The following is a 21492-nucleotide window of genomic DNA, read 5'->3' on the forward strand; positions in this document are numbered from 1 at the left end:
GGGGCCATGTTGAGAAGCTGGGGTTGGGGGGAACCGCAGCAGTAGGAGCAGGAACAAAAGATTCCATGCAGCAGATTCATGGACCTTGAGATTCCAGTGGGGACCTGCACCAGGCGCTGTGAGGAGCTGCGTGGCCCTTCCTGGCTCTACTGAGCCCTTCAGTTCTGTCTCAGACGTTGGCCTGAGCCTGCTTTTCCAACTTACCTTCAGCCTTTCACCCTTTACTCCCTTTGCCCCCAGCTTTCTGGTCTCATTCCCAGGCAAGCCACATCTCTATCTGCCCCAGGCCCTTTGCATGTGCTGGTCCATCCTGCTTTCTGTGCCTCTTTCATACATCTATCAGGACCAACTTCAAGCTCATTTTCCAAGATAAACCTTTGACACTCCAAGCTACCATCATTCCCTCCACAACAGTCTGACTGAGTCACCTCATACATGGTGATACTCTCTGCAAATTTCATGAAGTCATTGTTTTTTAATAGCTGAGTAGTACTCCATTGTGTAAATGTACCACATTTTCTGTATCCATTCCTCTCTTGAGGGGTATCTGGGTTGTTTCCAGCTTCTGGCTATTATAAATAAGGCTGCTGTGAACATGTGGAGCATATGTCCTTATTACATGTTGGAGCATCTTATGGGTATATGCCCAGGAGTGGTATAGCTGGGTCCTCAGGTTAATGTCCAGTTTTCTGGGGAACCGCCAGACTGATTTCCAGAGTGGTTGTACCAGCTTGCAGTTCCACCAACAATGGAGGAAGGAGTGTTCCTCTTTCTCCACATCCTCACCAGCATCTGCTGTCACCTGAGTTTTTCATCTTAGCCATTCTGACTGGAGTAAGGTGGAATCTCAGGGTTGTTTTGATTTGCATTTCTCTGATGACTAAGGATGTTGGACATTTCTTTAGGTGTTTCTCAGCCCTTCAAGTTTCCTCAGTAGGGAATTCTCTGTTTAGCTCTGTTCTGCATTTTTTAATAGGGTTATTTGGTCCTCTGGAGTCTAACTTCTTGAGTTCTTTATATATATATATTGGATATTAGCCCTCTATCGGATGTAGGATTGGTAAAGATCTTTTCCCAGTCTGTTTGGTTGCCGTTTTGTCCTATGACAGTGTCCTCTGCCTTACAGAAGCTTTGTAATTTTATGAGGTCCCATTTGTCAATTATTGATCTTAGAGCATAGTGTTCTGTATAGGAAATTTCCCCCTGTGCCCATAAGTTTGAGGTTCTTCCCCTCTATAAGTTTCAGTGTCTCTGGTTTTATGTGGAGGTCCTTGGTCCACTTGAACTTGAGCTTTGTACAAGGAGATAAGAATGGATCAATTTGCATTCTTCTACATTCTAACCGACAGTTGACCAGCACCATTTGTTGAATATGCTGTCCTTTTTCCACTGGATAGTTTTAGCTTCTTTGTCAAAGATCAAGTGTTCATAGGTATGTGGGTTTATTTCTGGGTCTTCAATTTTATTCCATTGATCTACCTGCATGTATCTCTACCAATACCATGCAATTTTATCACTATTGCTCTGTAGTACAGCTTGAGGTCAGGGGTGCTGTAGGTTTCTTGTATGTTGACTGTCATCTCTTTCTTTAGGTTAGGGAAGTTTTCTTCTTATAATTTTGTTGAAGATATTTACTAGTCCTTTAAGTTGGGAATTTTCACTTTCTTCTATACTTATTATCCTTAGATCTGGTCTTCCCATTGTGTCCTGGATTTCCTGGGTGTTTTGGGTTAGGAGTTTTTTGCTTTGTGCATTTTCTTTGAGTGTTGTGTCAATGTTTTCTATGGTGTCTTCTGCCCCTGAGATTCTCTCTTCTATCCCTTGAATTGTATTGGTGATGACTATGACTCCTGATCTCTTTCCTAGGTCTTCTATCTCCAGGGTGGTCTCCCTTTGTGATTTCTTTATTGTTTCTATTTCCATTTTTAGATCCTGGATTATTTTGTTTAATTCCTTCACCTGTTTCATTGTGTTTTCCTGCAATTCTTTAAGTGATTTTTTTGTGTTTCCTCTTTAAGGACTTCTACTTGTTTACCTGTGTTCCCTTGTTTTTCTTTAAGGGAGTTACTTATGTCCTTCTTAAACTCCCCTATCATCATCATGAGATGTGGTTTTATATCAGGGCCTTATTTTTCTGGTGTGTTGGCGTATCTAGGGCTGGATGTGGTGGGAGAACTGGGTTCTGATGATGGTAAGTAACCTTGGTTTCTGTGTTTTATGTTAAGGCCCTTGCTTCTCACCGTCTGGTTATCTCCAGTCTTGCTGTCTCTGACTGTGGCTTGTCCTTCCTGCAAGCTTCTATGTCAGTACTTCTGGGAGACCAGTTTTCTCCTGGAGGAATTTAGATATGGATAGCTGTGGTACAGGGTCAGCTGTGGGGTGCAGACAGAAACCAGAAGGATCTTGTCCCCAGCTGATCCTTGGTTCCTGTGTCCTAATGACTCTGGGTGGGTCCCTCCTGGGCCTGGAATTTGAAGAGAAGTGGTGGTGTTACCTCTGCTTGCAGGTATGGCACTCCTTGGAGACCTGCTCTCTCCTGGTGGTGTTTGTAGCGCTGTGATACAGTATCAGCTCCAGGTGCAGATGGAAACGGGAAGGCTTCTGTCCCAGGCTGCTCCTTGATTCCTGTGTCCTGGGGGTTCTGTGTGGGTCCCTCTGAGCTGCAGTGGTGGTATAACCTGTACTCACAGGCTTGTCTGCACTCCTCGGAGGCTAGCTCTCTCCTGGTGCTATTTGTGTATAAAGCCCTGTGGCAGAAGATTAGCTCCAGGCAGAGATGAAAACTGGAAGTGGCCAACATTTTCTAATGTTGGGTTTTGCAACACCATCTTCACACTTTGAAACCCACAAATGGACAAACCAAAATTAGACAAAAAGCCACACAATACTCCATGCTGGTCCACTGCTCCTGGGCACAGGCCTGCTCTGAGGTGTTAATGCACTCACAAGATTCCTGCTTCAGCAGGAGCTAGAAGAGATGAACAGGAGACTGCACGCTGTCACCCCTCCCCCAGGGCATGCTGATACCCTCCCCCACTTCAAAACAAATGAACTCAGGAACACTGAGCTATGGGGAAATGAGCCTGGTAGTGAATGAAAAACCGGACGATTCCCACTTATATTAGAAGACGTAGACTCAGATGGTGGGTTAGAGAGGTTAAGGAGGGCAGCAGGGCCTTGACAAGATGGAAGACCATAGGGTCGGGTGGCGTTGTGGGTATACAATGTTATGAACATGTTTATAACACTGAACTACATCACCTGCAACAATCCAGAAGAACTTTATTTTATGTCATGGGATTTACCATAATTATTTATTATTAAGTGCAACAACAAAAAAATAAGTTCTTTGTGCTGGAAATTTAAAAACTACAGTTAAGAGAAAGCAATAAATGGGGTGCATTGTACTGGTAGCGCAGAACATAAAACAAAAATCAGGTTACCGTTTGATGTCTGCTAACAGAAACCCTGCAGGGAGAAGTCACATTAACTAGGAGTGGACAGAAGAGGGTGAGAAAATGCCTAGTGAGCCAGCACTTGGAGATGTCAGTGCTCTGAGGCTAGGGAGGGAATTAGGTGGATAGAGGGAGCCACTAACCCAAAGCAGTCTGAACTTTCACAGCCGGGGTTCTGAGTTGAGGGAGCCCAGATATCCTAGGCAATGCCCTCAACAGATGGATGGAGAGTCCCCACTGCCCTCCAGGAAGGAGGTTCTTGGACAGCTCAGGCAGAGGAGCGTCACCTGCTGTGGTCCATGAGTGATGGGAGTGCAGGGTAGGGATGGGAGAAGCTTGGCGATGGGAAAGGGGGGTGTTGGCTAGTGCAGAAGGGTATGGGGAAAGGATGGAAACAGTGGGGGGCTGGGGGAGGATGCGGGCTGGGGAGGGTCCCTCATATTCTAAGGAGGATGAGCACCATTTACAGGCAGCCAGGAACAGAATGACACCAAAGACTCTGCTTTAAAAAAAAGCAACCCCTGTGGCCAGCCTTTAATTCTAGCACTCAGGAAGCAAAGGCAGGTGGATTTCTATGAGTTCAAGGTCAGCCTGGTCTTCATTGTAAGTTCTAAGACAGCCAGGGCTACATAGAGAGACCTTGTTTCAAAAACAAACAAAACCCGCCCATGGGTCAACAAGATGGGTTGGTGGGTAAGAAGGTACTTACTGCACAAACCTGAAGAAACCCACTGTGGGATGGGAAAGCCAAGTCCACAAAGCTATGCTCTAGCATCCACTACTACAATACTCCCCACTCCATCACCTCACACAAAAATAATAAAAATAAATCAACTTTTAAAACTTCACTTAATATTTTAAATTTATTTATTTATTTATTTATTCATTCATTCATTCATTCATTCATTCACTTCACATCCTGATCTCTGCCCTCTCCTCCTCCTGACCTCCCTGACAGCCTCTCCTTAGCCCCTCTCCTTCTCCTCTGAGACGGCAGAGGCCCTCCTTGGGTATCAATGCACCCAGGCCATGTTGGGTTGCTATAGGACCAGATAAGGCAGCACAGTTAGGGAAAGGCAGGCACCAGAGTCAGGGAAAGTTCCCGCTCTAGTTGTTTGGGGTACCAGCATGGAAACCAAGCTGCCCATCTGCTACGTAAGTGTAAGGGGGCCTCGTTCCAGCCCATGCTTGTTCTTTGGTTGGTGGTTCAGTCTCTGGGAGCCACCAAGGGCCAAGGGTTGGTTTATTCTGCTGGTGTTCCTGTGGAGTCTCTATCCCCTTTGCACCCCTCAATTCTTCCCCCAACTCTTCCTCAAGACTTCCTGAGCTCCACTAATGTTTGGCTGTGGGTCTCTGCATCTGTTACCATCAGCTGCTGTGTGGAGCCTCTCAAAAGACAGTTATACTAGGTTCCTGTCTGCAGGCGTAACAGAGTATCATTAACATTGTCAGGGACTGGTGCTTGCCCTTGGAATGGGTCTCAAATTGGGCCAGTCACTGGCTGGTCTTCCCTCAGTCTCTGCTCCATCTTTGTCCTGGCACTTCTTGTAGGTAGTAACATTTTGGGTTAAAAGTTTTGAGGGTGGGTTACTGTCCTAATTTCTCCACTGGGGGTCCTACCTGGCTACTGGAGATGGCCACTTCAGGATCAATATCCCCCACTGCTAGGAGTCTCAGCTAGAGGCACCCCCATAAAGTCCCTGGAGCCTCCCATCTTGAGTCTCTGGAATGTCATAGAGTTGCCCCCTGCTGATTTCCATTCTCTTTCCTGCTCTCCCTACACAGGGCTCACCCCTCCCTGTCCTATCTCACTCAATCTTAATAGTCATTGGAAATGGGTGAACCCATTAGATTTCTGTAAAAGCTCAGACTTGGACAGATTAGAAAAATTAGAGTCCATGCTCAAGACTGGTTTCTACTCTGATCTGGAACTCAGATATGCTTCATGTATACTGAATACTTCTAGCAAGAGGATGGTGGGTACTGCTTGTGTGTCCACACATGCACACAAGCATGCATACGCACAGATACAGAAACAGAGAGACACATAGACACAATACATAGACACACACAGACATACACACAGAACACAGACAAACACATACACACAGACATATACAGACACACACAGACACGCATAAATAGACATGCAGACGCACAGACACATACACACCCTTCACTAAACAAGTGCTGATTATTCCTTGTGGGAAGGTTGGCCACCTGAATAAAGTGTATCCAGTCCAGACTAGATAGGCTGAAGGCAGCACAGGAAGAAACTGCTGATGCGAGGAGCCAGAAAAGCAACTCTAAAAGGCCAGGGGTTGATACTAAGCTCCGTGGGGCTATTGGAATGTACTATAACCACCTAGCTCTCAGCAGGGGGTCTATACTAAGTTTTGTGAGGCCACTGGACTATATGATAACCACCTAGCTCTCAGGTGGGTGTGACTGTGTTCCAGCTCATCTCTGGACTAGCAGCAGCAGACTGGATCTCGTCCAGCACCAAAGTTTGTTGACCAGTGCTCTCTGTCAGCAATTTATTGAAGCCCAGCCATGGATTGCACTGTGTAGCCTCAGCACACACCTCTTGCCTCAGCCTCCCAAGTGCCACCACTACAGGTGCAACTAGGCTTGTGGCTTCTCTGGTTCTTTTATTAAAAAGTGAAGAAGATGAGAAACATGATAGGAAAATGACATTAACTTCGTGTGTGTGTGTTTGTGTGTGTGTATGTTTGTGTGTGTGTGTGTTGTGTACACAAGCTGGGTTGACAAGGAAATTTCAAAACTCAAAAAAATCAATAAGACTGTAAACTCTATGCAAATATGATCTTTATAGGAAAAAAATGTAGATTTTTATAAGAGCTGGTTAAGTGAGGTATATACCTCGTTCATGAATGGGAAGATTTATAAACAGACTGGAGAGATGGATCAGTGGCTAAGAGGACTTGCTGCTCTTGCAGAGGACCTGAGTCCAGTTCCCAGCACTTTCACTGAGTGGCTCACAACCACCTGTAATTCCAGGGATCCAATGTGTTTACAGCCTCCTCAGGCACCCACACTCATGTGAACATGTGTAGACACAGACACACATATACACATAGTTACAAATAAAGATAAATCTTAAAATAAGAAGACATAATAAAGATGTCTGGCCATCCTCCTAACTTGTTATGTGAATGGATGCACCCCCCATGGAAGCCTTGTCTCTCTAGAATCGGAGTCTCATTCTGAAAGACAAAAGAGCCAAGTGTGGCTTCAGGAAGAATGGAGGGAAGTGTGTCCATCCAGTAAGGACACAGCCAGGGACACTATAGTGGGAATACAGGATCAATGGAGCAGAACCAAACCCCGTACAGACAGAGGCTTAATGTGTGTTGAAGGAATATTTACACAAGCAGAGGCTCTTATCTCCCAATTGTTGTCTGTAGATGTAGAAAAAAATGGAAATTTGAGCTATTATCACACAAAATTTAAAAATTGATTTCAAATGTTAATATGACAAAATATGGACAAATATACATGACTTTGAGAAGATTTACTTAATCTGCACACAACTAACTTTGACTATACAGATTTTAAGATTCTGGAGGACAAAAGTTAGAAGAGAAGTATGTTCTAGAAGACTCTGAAACATAACAAAATAATTAGTGTGTGTGTAAGAGTATGAGTGTGTGTGTGTGTGTGTGTGTGTGTGAGAGAGAGAGAGAGAGAGAGAGAGAGTGTATGAGAGAGTGTGTGTGAGAGTGAGTTTGTGTGAGTGTGAGTTTGAGAGTTTGAGTGTATGTGTGTGTATGAGAATGTATGAGAGTCTGAGTGTTAGTATGTGAATGTGTATGAGTGTATGGGTGTGAGTGTATGAGTGTGTGATTGTATGCTAGTGTGTGTGTGAATGTGTGTATGTCAGTACATGAATGTATGTCAATGTGTGAATGTGTGATTGTGCATGTGTGTGACTATATGAGTGTGTGTGTGAGTGTGTGAGTATATGAGTGAGTGTCTGTGTATGAGTGTATGTGTGTGAGTGAGTGAGTGTGTGTGTTTATATCAGTGCATGAGTGTATGTCAGTATGTGTGTGAATGTGTGTGTGTGAGTATGTGCGTGTGTGAGTGTGTGTGAGTGTGTGTGAGTGTGTGTGAGTATATGAGTGAGTGTGTGAGTGTGTGAGTATATGAGTGAGTGTGTGTGTGTGTGTGTGTGTGTGTGTGTGAAGCAGTTTAGAGTGTCCTCTTCTCACATTGTCAACAAGAGAATGATGAAGAGAAGGGATCCTTGGAATTGGAGGGATGCCAACATTCCTGTAGTGGTGTGAGCCTTGCTGAGGGCATCCATCTACTGAAATGATATTCTTACCTACCACATCAGTAAGACTGCAGACTAGAGAGCTGGCACAGTGGTTAAGTATACTCACTGCTCTTTCAGGAGACCCCAGTTAGGTTCCCAGCACCCACATGGGGGCAGCTCACAACTGCCTCTGACAAGAGTTACAGGAGATCTGATACCCTTTTCTGGACACTATGGCCACTGAACAAATATGCACACATGTGCATGCATACACATACACACACAAACTAAAAATAAAATTAAAATGTCACCAAGACTTTGATGTAATTGTTTATCTTGGAGGGGGTCAACTCAACAACTTAGCACACAGGAGCACCATCAAATGCAGCACCGTTATTTTATTTTTCTCAGTATCTTCCCTCAAGACAGCATTTCCCAACATCACCAAGGTGCCTCAGGCTGCCCACTGCATCCATCACAACATGCAGTAATGAGCATCGGCCGCCCAGGGCCGGAGACTAGGTCAGCGTTGGTTCATCTGTACAGTGATCTCTGAGCTGTGGTTATAAAATCAGAGGCCTGCTCTGAGACACTGAAGAAAAGGGAGCAGTATGGCCAGGCATACATCCTGACACTTTTTATACCAAAAAGCAAAACCTTGGAGTTGGACAGATGGTCAGCAGTTCACTGCTCTTTCGGGAACCAGAGTTCAGTCCCCAGCAACCACATCAGGTTGCTATAACTACCTGTATTTCAGCTTCAGGGATCTGATGTCCTCATCTAGTCTCTACCTGTCCCCATGTCATACATGTGGTACATACTCACACACAAACACATGTATATGCTTAAACCAAAATAGAATAACACTGGAAAGGCACCCAGCGAGCCTAACCACTCTGCAGGGAATGGCAAGTGAGACCAAACCCTGAGCTCCCAGCTGCCAGGCTCTAAGGGTGATGCCAGTATATCATGTAGGCATAATGTTTTTGCAACCTACTTTTAATAAGGGTTCAACCTTTCCTCTAGCCTAACACCCACCAGAGGTAGTGGAAGAGAAAATTATTAGGATATAGGGGAAGTGGACCTGTTAGCAATAGTTCTTTAGGGGTGAGCTCTATCTTCTTTCTCAGCAGTTCAGTCCCATAGCAAACACCAAATATGACTTAGCAGCTGCAGACCAGTCCTCTACGCAGGCAGACACGAGGCATGAACCCACAGCTGCTGTTCAATCCTGAAGAAGTCATCATGCTTGCCAACCAGCCTGAAGTGAGGTTACTGAAGCAGCAAGCTTCTGCAGGAACCTCAGGAGCAGTTCTTTGGCAAGTTTCTCTCAATGGCCATGTTACCATAAGTTGAGCTCAACAACACTATGTGAGGTGAACCAATACATGTGTGTTATTGAAGAATAGTGGTATGAAGCAAACCAAACAAAAGCCCAGGGTCTGTGGCACCATGCTTATACTCCCTCATCACACATCCTTTCATATGTCTGCTGTATCCTAACATCTTTTCACATGTGGCTGCTTCAGGAAGACATTCTTTCACCTGTGTGCCCCAGTGAAACATCATTTGACATAGCTGACTTTCCAAAGAAACCAGAAGTTTCCACTTGAGTAGCAATCTTCTAAAGGCCAGGCTATAGCATCCTCATGGGCTGAGTAATTAAACTCATCGAGAACAGAAAGCTTTGGTTCTTTCTAATGAAAGACTCACAACGTGAGGACTCCCCCACGATCTGACTCAGGAGAGGCGACACCCCAAAATCACCCACAAGAAACGGTCTTGCTGCAAATTGCAAGAGGATTTTTATTCAAGAGCGCTCTCGGGCCCACGGTCATACACCACGCAAGGGTAGAGGACCATGGCGCCCCGAGTAGCTGAGTAAGGGGGTATTTAAAGGAAAAAACCACAACTCAAGGAGGTGGGAAGGGCATTGTTGGAAAATACCAAAAATACCACATAAGAGTCACAAGGAAGTACAAAGTCACAGGTGTCACAAGGAATACCTGGTAATTGTTAACTCTCAAGACAGTTTCTAAGAGCCCCTAACAATAGCACATTTGCATTGCAGCTTCCAGTAATGGTCAGGGTGACTTTCTTTGAATGAATACTCCTTGAACTCAGGAAGTGGGTGGGTGGAGGAATGTCACGATCTGTTTTATGATTAGCATACCTTGGAGCACTGAGTTTACTACTCTTTCACTAACATTTTTCCATGAGTTTTACTGCATGTTTTCCCATGTCATACTGAAGCTTGAGTGAAATAATAACAGAAACCAAACCAAGACAGCCTCATATTCAAAGCATGTGCTTAGCAAACAAACAACACAAGGAAAAAGACACAAAAACAAACAAAAACCAAAACAAACAAAACCAAAAAACAAAACCAAACAACACAAAAACAAAACAAAACAAAACAAAACAACAAAACAACAAAACCCCAAAATCGAAAGGCTTACCATAGGCAAAAAGCTGCAAGTACCACATTTAATATGGAATGCATACCTATGAGCCACTGTGAAGAACCCTGCCAGTCACATGACAAAAAATGAGTTTTCACAGTCAGTCATTAAAGGGTGATGGCAAAGAGGTTCATCTGTGCAGAGGTGAGTGCTCCTGGTCTGGGAGTGCTTAATGGGCAGGAGGCTGAGGGTTAGAGAAACCAGTGGCTGGAGAACCCCCTCTTAGTAAGGGGGCCAGTATCCCTCACTGGAACCAGAGCTAATGGGCTCTAAGTCCTGAGCTCATCATTCCTTCCTATGCTGCCTGCGCCAAGCATGGCTACCCAGTGCCCCTAGGTATAGGGGACCAGGATCCTCTCTGGGAAACAATTTCTTCTTAGATAATGCAAAGGGGTAGGGACCCTGACCATGGGAACCCACTGCAAAGTCAACACAATGCACTGTAATTTCCTGGGCATTTTTTATTTTATTAAAATATTCCCAATACATTTCTGTGTATATGTGTGTGGACATCCTTGTGGATCTTGGTGATTGAACTCAGGTCACCTGGCTTGGTGTCAGGTTTTTTTACCTTCCGATCAATCTTACCAGGTCCCCTGCATACTTAAAAAATTGTGTAAAATTTATTGTTGTGAGTGTAGGTATGAACATGATATTATTGCATGTATATCTGCAGTATGTGGGTGGGTATATCACATGTGCCATGGCACATGTATGGAAACTAGAGAACATCTCTGTGGAATTGGTTCTCCCTTTCTACCTTTGTGTGGGGCACAGGGATGGAAGCCAAGTGTCAAGCTTTTGAAGCAAATGCCTTTACCTGCTGAGCCACTGCTCTGGCCACTCCCCAGGCACTCACAACTCTCACAGCATTCTGTGAAGTCGGAGGGCTCATTAGTGCTCTACAGACAAACACAGACTCCCCCAAGGACACTTAGTGCGGAAGCAGCAGGCATGAGTCTAGCTACAGAATGAGTGTCCTTCCAGGGTGACTTGTGAGGTGTGGGAAAGGTCACTAGGCAGGGCATGGTCTCTCCTGCCTCAGCCTTCCCTGTAAGGGGACTCCAGGTGACCCCCAGGGGTCTATTGTCATGATGGAATATTCAATGCCTTAGATAGCCAAGCATACACGGCCTGTCCAAGACCATAGAGTAATTCATTTGCAGACAAGAGTTGTCTCTGGTTTGACAGTCATATTAAGGAGCCCATCTTGACTAGGGAGAGGAGCAGCTGAACTTGGGGTGCATTTTGGAACTGTCCCACTGCCTTCATGTAGACTGGAGGTGGACTGCAAGTGAGTCTGATCAGAGCAACAGGAGATTGATTGGCATTATGTAGCCCAGGCTAGCTTCAAATTCTCAACCCTCGGGCCTCATCCTCCCCAGTACTGCAATTATAGCTGTGCTGGGGGATGTGTTCTTACTCTGCTTGTCCCCCACTCTGGGACCTCATACAGCTAATTCTGCTTACTCATCTAGGAAACAAACACCCTGTCTGTCTTGCTGGGGTCCGAGCTGAGGCTACACTTCTTTCTAGGCCACCCACCCTAACTGGGCCTGGACCCCCCCTTCTCCCCCATTTTAATCAATTATCAGCCTGTTTTCTCACCCTGGAGAGACACTGAAATGATCTTGTCCCTGTCCCCCAGCACAACTTGGGGCCACTCCTGTGCCGAGCCCACTTGTGCGGCTGAAAAGGATCTCTCCTGCCTTCTGTTTCAAATATGGCTTATGATACCCAGGCCTCACCCATCCCCCAGGAAGGCCCCAGCAGATGGCATCCCTCATCTGGCTCCCCAAAAGATTCTTTTTCCAAGATGACTTTGTGTGGACTCCTAAGAGGGGACCATATGCTTTGCCATGTACAAACAGGGCCTTGCCCTTGAGCTGGGGCTGGATTGAATTATTACCTGGAACAGGCATCTGCCCTGGAAGAGCCTGAGTCTCTGGAGCTGCTTACAAATTGGGTCACAGCCTGTGAGCAGACAAAGGGAGGACGATGTGATTCCTTCAGCACACCTAGGCCTCCCTCTACAGCAAGGGCTGCCTGGAAAGCGTGAAGTCTTCACTCATAAAAGAACAAAAAGCCTTCCAGGCACTTGCCTGTTGCTCTCCCTTCCTTGGTTCTCACAGTGGCCTGGTCCAGCTTCCCCCTGACTTTGTCTCTTCTGTCCCTGCCTGTCTTGCCCTGCAGGCTTTTCTCAGGCAACTCTTTCTCTCAAAGCTATACATTTATAGTAAAATAGATTCCCAGAACTCAGTGAGGCAAAGGAGCCCATTCCTGGGCCACCAGAGACTCAACATGTCTGAGCACCCCTGTAGAGGGAAGAAGAGAGGGAGGGAGGGAGGGAGGGAGGGAGGGAGGGAGGAAGGGAAGGAGGAGGGAAGGGAGGGAAGCAGGCAGGCAATTCTCTTATGCAAACCATCACAGTGTGTGTGTGTGTGTGTGTGTGTGTGTGTTGAGGGGTGGGGCATAAGATTGACATCAGGTATTTCTCCATAGTTGCTCCACCTGGTCCTTGCTGTTTCAAGATCTTTCTGTATTCCCAGCCCTGGGTTACAGTGTTTGCCACAGTGCCCCGATTTTACACCATGCTTGGGATCTGCACTCAGGCCCTCATGACTGTATAGAAAGCACTTTCTCACTGAGCTGTCCTTCCTATTACTATGCAGGTTAAAAATAAATTTATGATCAACTTACAACAAACTGTACAAACTTGATCATATGATGTGTGTCTGGACACTCTCTCGACCCACAAAACCACCATAGCAACCAAGATGAAATTCCCATTACCCTCCTTAACTTTCTAGTGGCAATTTTCTTTTGGAATAGTTTTCTCTATGAAAGCTGGGCAGAGAATGCTCACGCACCTCTCACCCGAGCCCATCTTACCTGACTGTGGTCCGTCGTTCTTTAATGCCAATGCTTACCAGGAAAGAAACTACAGGCTTCTTTGGAATTTTGTCAGCTTGTTGGATGCTGGGGCTTGTGCCTGTAATGCTAGCTCTCTTGGAGACATAGGGAAAAGACTCAGAGATTCAAGGCCTTCCTGGATTACTTGGTGAGCTCCGTGTAAGAAGGAAGGGAGAACTTCACAATGCCCTCTCTGACCCAGGACCCCACCTTGCATCTGCCCACACACAGTTTGCCATTCACAAATTATGTACCCTCCACATAACACTGTATGAAGGAAATTGTCTCCTGTGTCCTGGTTGCAGTTTCATGTGTGGCTCAACTCTGCTAATTGTAGGTGTGGAATGTAAATCTTTGGGTTGGGAGCTTTGTTCTGCATGTTTCCTTTGGATATCTTTTTTGAAATAAAGTCAGTAGGTCAAAGAGACCCTGACACATGCTTGCTTGTAATCTTCTCAGTTTGACCTTATCAGTCACCCCCAAAACACAGTGTTCAGTGGAGAGCCCTCAATGAACCTAAAATTAAAGGTTGTCTATAGAAAAGCAAGACATTTACATGGTCCCAAAATATCTTGTTACGTATGTAGTACTCATTAGAGAGCAATGGAAGAGCGAAAAATATCGATAGTGGGGGTACCAGGCAGGCACCACCTTAATTAAGTGATCAAAATGAGGGGCAGCAGGAGACAGAGCAAGCATTCTTTGCCTGGCAAAGAGAGGCCAGATCAGTCTCTGACCTTCCCACTGGAGATGTGAGACAGAGATCTAGTAATGAGGGAACGGCAGGCCAAGCCACACCGAGGAACATGCTGCTCAGTAATTGGCTTGGAGCCTTCACAAATGTCAAAGTCACAAAAGGCGGAGTGAGGCCGAGGAACATTCTAGATGAAGGAAGATTAAAGAGGAAGAAGAGGAATTCATTGTCTTGGATTGGAGCCTGACCCAGAAAAAGATGTATAATCTGTGGCCTGAGAGATACTGTTGGGAAAGGTGATCTGTACGTGAGATGCTAATATTGTGTGCCTGTTAACTCCCTAGCTGACAATACAGAGAAATTGTTCAATTGAGGGACCTTGTCCAAGCAAAACATACACCAGGCAATTAAATAAGCAGAAATCAGTGGACATCTTGTTCAAATGGCTCATAACATAAACTGTACATTCATAAGTTATAAATCACACTTAGCTGTGTCTGGTATGCATTTATATTACATTGCATGTGTCTTTCTGATAAAGCATAGACATCTCATGTTGGAATAGACTTTCAACAGAATGCCTTCAACTCTTTGCTAGCAAAGAATTACTTCACAATGAAGACCAAAAGAAACCACACAGAACTGAAGTTTTTGGAGCCTGAAAGCTATACTTCTCCAAATGAGCACAAATTCAAGCCTCCCGTGGCCACTAAAGGAGAAAGGCTGTGTTGGCTGCACTGGGTACCAACATGGAATAGCGGTGTTGGTACTGAGTGAGGGTAGTCTCAGGAGTGGGCAGAATATGTAACCCCAGAAGAGGAGCGTGAATAGTGAGTGTGAGTGTGAATGCTCACAACCCCAGCATTTGAGAGGCTAAGGTAATTGGACCATAATTTCCCAGCAAGTTTGATCTACAGATTAAGGCTCAATCTCAAAAGAGAGAGAGAGGAAGGGGATGGCTCACCAGGTAAAGTGCCTGTTATACAAGGATGAAGACCCAAGTTCAAATCCCCATCACCACTGCTGGCGGCAGAGGTGCTGATGGAGGTAGGCAGGTTCTGATGCTTACTGCTCAGTAAGTCTAGCCAGTCAGTACGCTTCCGGTTCAGTGACAAACTCGGTCTCAAAAAACAAGATGAAGAGCCATTCAGGAAGACATGTGACACTGCCCTCTGCTTCTGCACTCATACACATATGTCTACAGAACCATAAGAGCACTACACATACACTACACACTAAGAGAGAGATGGAAGGGGGCAGGGAAGGGAGCCTCAGTGTCTGCAGGCTAGGAATAACTGGGCTCTTGCGCAGATAAACTCTAACAGTAGCGTTGGTTGATAACAAAAGCAAGCAAAACCCTTGACCCAGCCACTCTAGTCCTGAGAATTTGCTTTAAAAACAAAAGCGTCAATCCACAAGAATAAAGCAGTTGATGTCATGGAGGAAGAGAAAAGACACGGGTCTTCAGAGGGTGGGAAGGGCAGGGGTGAGGGAAGGACAGAGAAAATGGGTACCAAGCCTCAAAGGTAGAGAGATGAGGACTTTGTCCCACACACCAGTGCAGCTTAAGGAAGGGGAAAGGTCATTCACCTGATACAAACATCACACACAGTACTCATGTATCTGAATAACAGTGGGCCCCATCAATATGCATACCTATACATCAATTAAAAAGCAGTCCACAAATATCTATTTGCTTGAACATGGATTATTTGTGTGCTATAAAAAGCAATCTAACTGCTCACCAACAGCTGTTTGTATCTTACAAGACAAAGATGTGGGTACAGTGGTCTATTTGGGAGATGTTCCCAGTGGGCACTGCAAGACAGGATGGGAGCTGGGTTGAGCATCAGCAGGCACAGGAGACTAATCTGGAATGGGACGTGAGCAGCCCCATCAACCATCACCATCATGGCAGGCGTTTCTTTAGCTGCCTGTCTTCCCTCTCTCTGGATAACCCGTGCTGGGAGCTGAGACTTAGATACTGGAACCAGGCAGAGAAGGTATAGAAGCCACGGCTGCTCACGGGTCGGGCAGGAATTGGAGTGAATAGACACTGTCAGAGCCAAGCCATGGAACTTAGTAAGTTCATTTACTAAGAGTGAACTCCTATTTATTTGTAGAAGCAGCTGTGGCATACCAAGGGTGAAGGACGTTCACGGGGAGACATTCAGCATGAGCTCATTGCTGTGAAAATAAAGAACGGTAATGACTGCAATGTGGCAGGCTCCGTTCACTTGAGGCCAGATTCTCCATTATATCTAGTAAGCACCAGGCCAAGATCTATAGGATGGGAAAAAAAAAACAAACCATGAACTTTCAGCTCCAGGAGAATGTTTGAATGTATAATAATAATTTTGTTATACCAATTTTATACTAATAGTATATCAATGAGATCATAAAGTATTTTTAAGTCCTTTTATTATGGAGAAAGGGCATAGGGCTGCAACCACAAGACATGCAGAGAGGCCCAAAATTAGACAAGAAAATGAATCTTTTGAATGTGCATTACATCATTATTTACAGGGCCTGAAAGAGAGTCAAGTACAGACAGCTGCCTCCGCGACATTCCTTAGAGCAAAGGATGGAGGCGCAGTCAGTGCTGGGATGAGGCCCAAGTTGTTGGCCCTTCCCAACCTGAACCAAATTAGAAAGGAGGGGCAGCAAATGAAAGGAATAGAGGGAGGGAGTGAGGGGGAGGGAGGGAGGGAGGGAGGGAGGGAGAGGAGGGAGAGGAGAAAGGAGAGGGAGAAGGAAGAAGGGAGGATGGAATAAGAGGAGGGAAGGGGACATGGAAGATGGAAGTGAGGGTTTAAAACTTTTTAGAGCATCAACATGTCTATGCATGAAAATATAAAAAACAAAGAAAATGATTAGCGAGCCTCTGTTCTCTGGGACTACTGCTTGATCCGATGTGTTATCTCTTGCCCTCCATCACATGGGAGCCTAGGTGTTCATGGTTCCAGGTTGGGAAGTGGGCGTGCTGGTCCATCACCACGGAGGAGGAGGAGGAGGAGGAGGAGGAGGAGGAGGAGGAGGAGGAGGAGGAGGAGGAGGAGGAGGAAGTCAACATGGTAGTGGGACCACGTAATGGATGGAGCCTGGCTTACTGAGTGGTAGGAACTGGCACCAGCCTATAATCTCCAAAGGCCCAGCCCACTTCTGCCAATTAGGTGCCACTTCCTAAAGATCCCCCAGATATCACTGTTACTGGGAAACAAGCACCCTAAACATGAACTTGTGGGTACATTTCTGATTCAGACATAAGACTTAGTGAGCTTGCTAAAAATAAAAGGGTATGAGGCTGGAGAGATGGTTTGGTTAGCAGAGTACTTGCAAGTATGAGGATTTGAGCTGGATCCCCAGAACTCAGGTTAAAAACAAAGCCAGGTATGCTGGCATCCTTAGAATCCTGCTGCAGCCTACTGCTGAGGAGATGGAGACAGGCAGCAGGCCACTGGGGCTTGCTGGCCATCCAGCTTTGCTTAGTTGGTGAGAACCCGGCCAAAGAGAGACTCAGACTCGACAAACAAGGTGGGGGCTGGGAAGATGGCTCAGGGGGTAGAAATGCTTGCAATGCAAGCATAAGGACACAAGCTCAAATCCCTAAGGACCCAAGCTCAAATCTCTAAGGACCCAAGTTAAAATCCCTAAGGACCCAAGTTCAAATCCCTAGCACCTCTGTAAAAGCTGGGCTTGGCCATTTGTGACTGGAACCTAGCTCTGGGAACAGCGACAAGGTGTACAGAGACAGGAGTATCATTAGCACTCATTGGCCACCAACAAGTCTAGCTCTAAACCCCAAGTGCCAGGTTTAATGAGAGACCCTGTCTCAAGGGAATAAGATGGAGAATGACAGAAGATACTGGCAATCTCCTTTAAACTGTATGGGCATGTGTACCTGGACATGTGTGCATGGGTCCTTGGGAAGCACTTGGGAAGACTATGGTCTCCACATATTCCTGCATACATGTGCATACATATTGGCATACACATATACACACATGCACCAAACACATAAGCAACCGTACAAGGCAAACAAACAAACAAACAAACAAACAAGCAAACAACCCAGAACCATGGTTTTGCCTGTGCATCCCACATTTATCACAAATTTAGCGTCGTCAAACCTTCTCTTTATTTTTGGGCACTTGTTTCAATCACTTATGTGAGCGTGCATTATTCATATTATCCACATGATTTTTTTTCTAAAAACACTTTTGGCAGCCAGCCTCATGATTCTGACTTATAACTCATGGGCGGGGCTGTGCCTGGAGGAGGGCACACTGCAGGAGCTAAAGGAATGTTCAGACTCTCAAAGACAGCTGGATACCCCACACCGGGAAACTGAGCAGGAAGAAACTTGCCCTGGCAATCTACACAATTTCCAGTGGTAAGTTGCTGACATTTATTGAAATTAAAAGTAAAGGTAACATTTGACCCAACAATTCTGCCACCAGGAGCTGGCTTTCTATGAAGCTCCCTGCATCCGAAGCAAATCCAGGTTATGTGAAGTGCTCACCAAGGCACTGGGTGGGGCCATCACCCATTCCAGGCAATAACAAAACGACGTCACACAGTCCTGGGGCAGCACAGGAAGCATTCTCTCCACCAAGGGACACTGAGAAGGTCCCAGCATGGCACATTAACTAGAGGAAAATGTGTGTGCCTGTGCTTTTAAAATAGATTCTTAGATTTGGGTATGCATGAAGTTTTTCTGGAAGGCTAAGAGACTGAAGCGGTGACGGCTCTCAGGGAGGTGGCCTTGGAGGACTGTATTGCAAAAGGAGCTTTGAGGCTATATCTGCATCTATATCTGTCTATATCTTCTGCTGCTGTTTGAGCATTTGGCCACATGGATGACTCATTTGCTTTAATTAAAATAAAAGCAGCAGCAAGCAAAGCAATGCCCCAGAACCTTGGGTGGAGTGGGGAGCAGAGGCTGAGGCATACGCAGGTGACGGGTGGCGTCTGCCCATGTGGCATCTGTAGGTGATCATGCTGCGGCTTGGCATCTCCACCTGATTAAACTGGGTGAGCAAGAGGAATCTGCACGTCCGTGGGAGGCTCCTGTCACCAACCCTTGCTGTAAAGAAAGGCTTGCATGCCAAGCAGGTGGCAGGTAGAGTTCCTGTCCTGTCCCTGGTTTCCACATCAGCTCCAGCTCCAGGGACTTCCAGGGAGCAGATGTAGGGCAGGCAGGAGGCTCAGCCTGCTGCTCCCTGGCAGCCCATCTGCTCTGCCAATGCCTTCCAGATTCAGAGCAGTTATGGGGCCCTGAAGCTTGGGAAAGCCGCTGGGGAAGCTCACAGGGCAGAAACAGCAAACTGCAAACCTGCTGCTACTGCAAGCTGTGTGGCTCCGAGGGACACACACCTCCTCTAAGCCTTGGTTTCCTCACAGGCAAGAAGGAGTTGATAGTAATATCTGGGCAGAGGAGACAGCCCAGGGGATAAATTGCTTGCTGTGTGTGATGGTTTGAATATGCTTGTCCCAGGGAGTGGCACTATTAGGAAGTATGGCCTGGTTGGAGGAAGCGTGTGTCTGTGGGATGGGCTTTGAGAGCCTCCTCCTAGCTGCCCATGAGCCAGTCTTCTTCTAGCAGACTTCAGATGAAGATGTAGAACTCTCAGCTCCTCCTACACCATGCCTGCCTGGATACTGCCATGCTCCTGCCTTGATGATAATGGACTGAACCTCTGAACCTGTAAGCCGGCCCCAATTAAACGTTATCCTTATAAGAGTTGCTTTAGTCATGGTGTCTGTTCATATTAGTAAAATCCTAAGACACTGTAATAGAAAGGACCTGCATTTGAATCACCAGAATCTATGTAAAAGCCAAACACAGCAATGCAAATCTGAATCTTTGATTTTCCTAAAGTAAGATGGGAAGAGGAGACAGGAAGATTTCGGAAGCTCATGGGTGAACTAGTTTGGAATAAGAGAGCTAACAACAAAAGGACACTTTGCCTCCAACAAGGTTAAAGGCAAGAGACCACATCTGAAGTTGCACTACAAGCATGTTGTATCATATGTGTTCTGCATCCTCACATGCGTGCATGTGCGCGCACACACACACACACACACACACACACACACACACACACACACAATATCTAACTATCTCTAGGAGCCTGAAGTACTACATACAAGTTCATCCATGGCAGGAACTCATCAAGTATCCACCACTCATTCCTCTGACACTCTTGCAATGGCCTGGGATTTACACACACACACAGATACACACACAGATGCACACACACACATACACACACACACAATCACACACACATACACACACACGCACACACACACAGACACACACACACAGACACACACACAGAGACACAGACACACACACACACATAGTCTTTGCTATTAAGTAATTTATTTTCTACCAAAAGAGAGGTGATACATAATAATAGTTTTTCTATACTTGCAGAACTATATCTTATTTAACTTGTTTCATAAACCCATGCAGTCGTTATTTCTGTTCATGTTTTATAGATGAGGAGATGAGACTCCCAGGAGGATGAGGGCCACCCACAGGGCTATGGAAGAGGCTCAAGACTGATGAGGAAGGAAGAAAATCAGCTGGATCCTCAAGACACAAACAGACTAACAGACTCTTTCATTGCAACCTTTAGGGCGGAGGAAATTTGACATAGGATGCAGGGGCATCATACGATCGACTATGAGCAATGTGCCCACCGCGTGAGCCTCTCAGGACACAGGAAGTAAACCAACAGTCTCACTTTCCAGTGTCTCACCTCGGCTTCTCTTCTGTTCTCTTTAATTTGTCTTCAGAGCACTGAGCAGTGGTCGTCCTTGGTCCCAGACAATACTGTCTCTAAGAGAAGACCAACACAGTTAGAGACAGGACGGCCCAAAGGAGAATCAGATCCGTCCAGTTTAGGCCATGTATCTAGTTATGGACCCGTCAGCTTTGACAAAGGAGCTAGGGTCTTGTAGCGTGCTTGTTCTTATAGAAGGTGCAGGTCAGAGGGCCTGGCTGCCCACGTCCTCCTTGGAGACTCAGAAAGAAATAAGAATTTCAAGAGATAGTAGTGAAGTGGTTTACAGAAAAGAATTTCCGAATTTTCCTTTTCTTTTCCTCAGTCCTTATTGCATTAACCTTGTGATTGTCAACATACTTGTGTGTTGCTGAATATTTTAAGAAAAATCAACAAATGTTACCTTGAAACAATAACAAAGCCCAGAAAAATGCAAAACAGCCTTGGTCTGTCCCAGCGTCTTTCATCTGAGAGCACAGAGAGCCAGCGCTAGCCTGGGGAGGGGGTGTGTGGCTAGAATGTGTGTGTGCTCAGGGCTTTCATTAAAAACACATTTTATTTACTTTATTTTGCGTGCGTGCATATTTAGGGGAGGGCATGTGCATGCCTGATGCACATATGGAAGCCACTGGGCAATTTTCAGGAGAGAGCTCTCTCCTTTCCATTGTGTGGGCCCCAGGAATCAAGCTCAGGTGCTCAGGCTTGGTGTAGGGGGCTTTACCCACAGAGCTATCTCACTGGCCCTAGTGTTTCCTAACACTTCTAAGTTACATATTCAAAGTATCTGTGAATGTAGCCTTATAGGGAAATAAAACCTTTGTAGATGAGATGAAATGCAGTGGCGGGAAGGGTGGTGAGGCAAATCATAGCCATGAAGCGTTCCTGTAAGACA

General features: G+C 45.9%; 1 long non-coding RNA gene across 1 annotated transcript; it reads left to right on the forward strand.

Annotated features, from left to right (window-relative positions):
* Positions 1–19367: 19367 nt before the first annotated feature.
* On the forward strand, positions 19368–21167 carry 4833415N18Rik (RIKEN cDNA 4833415N18 gene). Its single transcript, NR_126430.1, has 2 exons — positions 19368–19513; positions 20314–21167. It is a non-coding gene; the product is annotated as an RIKEN cDNA 4833415N18 gene (long non-coding RNA).
* The last annotated feature ends 325 nt before the right edge of the window (positions 21168–21492 follow it).

Source organism: Mus musculus, chromosome 16 (genome assembly GCF_000001635.26).
Source record: "Mus musculus strain C57BL/6J chromosome 16, GRCm38.p6 C57BL/6J".
NCBI lineage: Eukaryota > Metazoa > Chordata > Mammalia > Rodentia > Muridae > Mus > Mus musculus.